The sequence below is a fragment of the Colobus angolensis genome, unplaced genomic scaffold (assembly GCF_000951035.1).
Source record: "Colobus angolensis palliatus isolate OR3802 unplaced genomic scaffold, Cang.pa_1.0 Scaffold245, whole genome shotgun sequence".
Classification (NCBI taxonomy): Eukaryota; Metazoa; Chordata; class Mammalia; order Primates; family Cercopithecidae; genus Colobus; species Colobus angolensis.
In genome coordinates, this window is record NW_012115655.1 from 740918 (window position 1) to 746917 (window position 6000).

Consider the following 6000-nt stretch of genomic DNA (forward strand, 5'->3'; position numbering starts at 1 on the left):
AATTCATCAATTCGTCATTAAGGTAAAACAGGTGGGTACATACCACTGAATTTACCAAGAGCTTTCTGATGCATTGTCCAATTTAATCTAATCTCCGCAGCACCCCACTGCCCTCCCAACCCAGATTTGTAGCATTTTACAGATGAAGAAACTGAGGTCGAAACAGACTAAGCTGCTTTTCCATGATCACTCAGAATTAAGAGACAGAGTCATTTCTGACTTCAAATCCTGCCTCAACATCTGGAAACCTGAGTGCTTATAGTCAGTCTCTCTTATGGAATATAAGCAGGGCCATCACCTGCTTAATTGGGAAAGAAGCAACACTCAACACTCACCCTAAGGTCTGACCCTTTGCAGACTGGTCCTTTAGATTTCTGATTCCAAATGCTTCGCTGTTGTTGTTGTTGCTCATTTATTTCATTTTGTTTCCACAATCTCAGCATCCTTAGCTAAAAAAATGCTTTAACCCTAAGAGATTTTTCATTGTGAACATCTTAGACGCCTGTGGTCCTCCAGTAGAGGCAAGGCCTCCAAATGGCACTTCACACTCAGCAGACACCCAGGCCAGCTCTTGAATCCCTGCTTGCCATATAAGAAAGCAAAGTCAGTCAAAAAATAGGGAATGTCTCAGTCTTCGGTGCATGAATGGTCAACTTTGGCACCCTTGGTTGACTTGGTCAGTGATCTGGAAAGATCAGTATAAATAAATCACAGTTGCCACATTGAAATGAGTGTCACTGGATTAGCCAATGAGTGAAAAAGAAGCAATCAGACCCCTTTATAAAGCAGACAGTACTACCACCATCCTAGGGTTCACTAAGCCACCTCTGTCTTTCACTACACATAAGGTTTATGTTGAAGGGAAACTGGCTAGATCCATGTATATTCAAATCTGTGTGATAACGCACCATCTTCTCACAGGAATCTCCTAGACTGGAAGTTCAGGTGCCCACAGTCTAATCTCAGATCTCACGAGCTCTGTGATGCTAATAACTCACTTAACCTATCTGGGCCTTGATTCCTTCATCTGTAAAACAGGGCACTGAGAAGGTTTGAGCTGAATTAGAATTCCCACTTCTAACACTGCACAAGGGACACTAGACTGCATTCTCTTCTGGAAGGATGTAACTTTGCACAAACAGGCGGTAGGACATACACGCTGGAGTTAGTCAACCTGCATTTGAATCCTGGTTCTGCCACTTACTAGCTATGTGTCTTTCAGCAACTTACTTAAGTTTTCTAAGACTCAGTTTTGTTATTTATTATAAATAATAATTATTGAGAAGTCAAATGAAGGAATGCATATAAACTGATGAGCAGAGTGCCTGGCATACAATAAGTGATCTTAAAAAATGTTAGTTCATATGACATTTAAACATGTTTCTTATCTTTGTGCATCAAAAATGTGCATGTGTATCAAAAACAGAAATGATTCATTTCATTCTGTTTTTTAAGCTTTCTTGTTTCTGTGTAAACCTGGAAAAATTGTTCATAAGCTCAAGTTCAACTCCAGTTATAAATTCAAAGATGTCTGATTAAAAACTCTCTAACTCCTTGTGGAAACTCATTTGTTTAATATTACATTCAGCCAGCTGTGAGCTGGTCAACTGAGCACCCACTGTGTGTCAAGCACATCTGAAAGAATGTAAATGCTTGAAAGGATCATTTAAGCAAAACCTATACAAAGAAATATACTCCTAATTCCTTTATTTTTTGATTCTGTTATTTTATATCATTGACCCTTAGACACAACCATTGAAATCAGTCCAGCAAGAGAGTGTGTGTTTTATGTCATTCATTTACTCAAAAAATATTTATGACCACATATTCTGTACATGATGCTGTGCAAATCTGAGGCAGATGCAGATTATCTAATCCCCATCTCCTGGGAGCTTGTTGTTTTGTAGAAAAGATGCCACATACAGATATACCTATCAACCAAAGCAGTATTCGTGTGCCATTAAAAAAGACGAAGTAAAGAAAAATGAAAAATTAATTATAGCTGGAGACAGAGAAGAAATAGGGTGAACGTCTTGAAGAAGGTGGTATTTATAATGGTCCCTTAATGGCAAGCAGGATTTCAATGATTAAGAGATAGGTTTTAGGGAGGAGAGTCCCTGAGGGCCTCCAAGGAATTAGGAATGACAGGCATCAGCAAAGACCGGGAGAGTCAGATCCATGACAGCCATCCATGAAACGTGGCAGAGTCCCATCTGGTCAGCATGTGAGATACAGGCGACAGTGAGCACCAGGTTGGGAACGCTTGCCTCTGCAGAGTTTAGGCATCATTTAGTAAACAAGGGCAAAGAACGGAGGATTTGAAGAGCAAGGGGAAAACGCTCTCGGGGGTGTTTTAGGAAGACTGATGTGGCAATAGGATCTATTTCTCCTTTCCCGGAGAAAAGCCCTACAACCTAAGTCCCTCAAAACAATTTGTTTATCCTCAATGTCTCTAAAAGGTGTTACGGCCATCCTTAGTAACATATTAACTGTTTAAATAAAAGCATTGTGTGAAAGTCTGCAGTCCTTATGTCAGGGTAACTTTGAAGGTGCAAGGCACATGTCAGAAGATTAAATAAACTCACAGTAACCTATCCTCTCTAGGGTCCTGGCTTTAAATTCAGGTTGCATCATAAATGAATAGGCTTTGGTGGCCTCCCGCCTATCTCCTGGGAACATTTGTTTGATTTACAAAAATACGACACAATTGGACACGCTCAGTATAATTAGCATTCGCTATTTGGGAGAATGCCCCAGACAACTAGAATTCAAATGTACTGAAGCCAGACCTGAATTTTTCTCTGTCCTCCTCTTCCATTTTTTTTTTTTTTTTCTGCTCTCTCCCTTCTTCCTCAGAGGACCTTGCAAGGTAGAGATTCGAGGGAGCAAATCCCAGATGTCCCGGGTGCTCTACACACCAAATCAAGCAACAAAATGCATGTTCCAGCCTCTACCGTTCTGCTATGCGTAGAGAACAGAGGCTGTTGTTACATGGTCTGCTCCCCAGACTTCTTCATGCAACTGTTGATTACACAGTGTTGGTTTCACATAAAGAGTTTTTCTGGAAGAAGTCCCATTTCAGAGAGAGGTGCTTAGTATTTAACAGTGCTCCTGCTAACAGTGATTGAAGTTATTGCTGTTACTTAAATAAAGCAGGGCATAAATACACAGAAGACATTGGGGTAACTACTGCTCACAACATATGAAAATATCCTTTTTTCTCAAGCACAGGAGTTTGCCTGTTCATTTTAAATCTGTTTAATTCCAATTTTAGGGGGCCTTGTGACAGTCATCCAAAAGTTAGCTGCCAAAACTGTGACTATATTAAGCTGTTTATCACACACCAACTCAAGGTGGTGCGTGCTGGTAGACACACAGAGAAGCAAAGAAAATTGGAGCTCATTAGCCAGGGAGGCCAGGAAAGCTTTAGGAAAATTCTAAACTGGGAAATATTTGTTAGAGAATTTTAGTTATGTTACTTCTAAGGACCAAAAAAAAAAACCCCAGTCTAAGTTTATAAACAGAAGCAGCATAAATAAGTTAATTTTAAAGTAATAATAGACAATGAAGAGGTAAGAATAAATAGAAAACAGACCTCAAACTCTAAGGCAAGTGAATGGAATCTTTGATTTCTTGATCTTTTGGTTTGACATGGTTGACACGCTTCCTGTGGCTCACAACCTGGAAATGCAAGGCAAGAAATTCATTTTCTATTTTTTTTCTATCCAAAAGTTACATGTGTCATTTTAGAATCATCACAAGTTTGAACTGGATGGGATCCAAAAACATGTCATCTTCCTGTGAGTGTGTAGCAATATAGCAATGCAGAAATGGAATCATAACTGACCTGGAAAACAAGGAGGGCCTCTCCAAACTCCACATCCAAATGGACACACCACATTTGGTTTCTTCTCAGCAGTGACTAATTTTGATTAGATTTGAAGGCCCAATTTAAGCTTAGCCTAGAAGCTGCTTCCACTGCTTATTAGTGGTTCTGTGCCCTCATTAACTATCATTGAAGAATGAGGTGGAAACAATCATTCAAGAGCATCTACTCAACTCTACATTCAAAGCTACAACCGTCCATTTTATCCTTCGGTTTGGTGATGGCTTGGGAAGGGGAAGTCAATTTTCCTTCATTTCTTGGAATAGAATTGGAAACTAATTGCATGTTGCTCTTGAAATTCCTTAAAAGATAGTTTGAAACTAGCCCATAACATCACATAACCATAGATGACAATTGGCCCCTAATTGTACCTCAAAGTTTAGCCACTGGTGGTTCATTTATATTTTCCTTCTCAACACGCTTTCCCCCTCCGCAGCACCCCAAACAAAACATCTACTTTTAAATATGATTTATGGAAAGTCCTAAATGGAGTACCATAGATGAGTCAACAGTGTCACCTAGTGGGCTAGAGGACACTAGGAAAAGAAGAAAACTAGAGAATCTGCACAAATGAAAATATCGGCCAACTGGCAGCATTAGGCCACATTTTGCCTTCATTTTTGCCCTCTGTTGTCAACCACGAGCAAAGAAGAAAGTTTCCTCAAGAAGACACTAATGAATAGTCACAAACAAATAAACCCCAAACCCCACAGCTTTCCCTCTCTAGTTCCCTAATAAAGATCTTACCTAAGTAAAAATAACAGCTGGCATCAATTCAGCATTTACAGAGAGCGGATATTTTACAGAGAGCTTTACCTGGGACATCTCACTTAGTTACCCAAAGAGTCCAGTTACTGGTTAGGGAGCTTTGTTGACTTGCTTGAAATCATAGACTCTGACACAGCCCCTGCCATAACACCTGCTCTGTAGTACTCCCCACACAGCCCAAGGGCAAACAGTGAGATCTTGGAGGGACAAATACTTGTAATAACACAATAATTAGATACATATTAAGCATTTACTGTGCCCCAGACTATTTAGGGAATATTAAAATGCACTGACATGGATCCTGCCCTCTAATAAGTTGTCCTCCAAAGGATACATTTGTAGAGTACTTTAGAGTTACTATCATTTCAGGCTATCTTCATGTCCCTACAATGTAATCAAGGTCCTGATTTTAGAAATGAAATTTTGTGATTCATCCAAGTTCACAGAGGTAAGAAGTGGCAGCTCTTTAGATTTAAAGGCGAGAGAATCACTCTACCTCTTGCTGCCTTTTTCACCAGTGCAGCTGCTAGAGATCTCTGGTTTCATGACAAGGTGTGGAGGCCACAGACGGCAGAGAGCTGACTCAGAGAACAGTTACCATAGGGTTCAGGGGTGGAATGTTCTTTCTTTCTACCATCTCCAAACCATCCCAACCCTGACAGGAATGACCATAAATCAAATCTCTTGATAGATCAGATTAAAACAGACCATTTCCATTCTGTGGGTCTCAAAGAATGAGAACTATAGGGGATTTTCTTAATTTGAAAAGAGGTGCCGGGCGCAGTGGCTCACACCTGTAATCCCAGCACTTTGGGAGGCCAATGCGGGTGGATCACCCAAGGTCGGGAGTTCGAGACCAGCCTGACTAATATGGTGAAACCCCATCTCTACTAAAAATACAAAAATTAGCCAGGTGTGGTGGCGGGCACCTATAATCCCAGCTACTCAGGAGGCTGAGGCAGGAGGATTTCCTGAACCTGGGAGGCAGAGGTTGCAGTGAGCCAAGATTGTGCCACTGCACTCCAGCCTGGGTGACAGAGTGAGAGCCTGTTTCAAAAAAAAAAAAAAGAGGCGGGGGGGGAGTGGCAGGGGGCGTGGCATAAATGAGAAACCTACAGCAAACATACCTAATGGTAAGAGATAGCATGCTTTCCCCTGATATCAGTAACAAGACAAAGATACTCTCTTTCACCAACCTATTCAAGGTCCTAGCTAGTGCTGTAAGATAAGAAAAAGAAATAAAAGGTATACACATTAAAAAGGGACAAGTAAACTGTCTTTACCACAGGTGACATGATTATTAAAGTAGAAAACTCCAAAGAATCTTTAAAAAATTCTTGGAACTA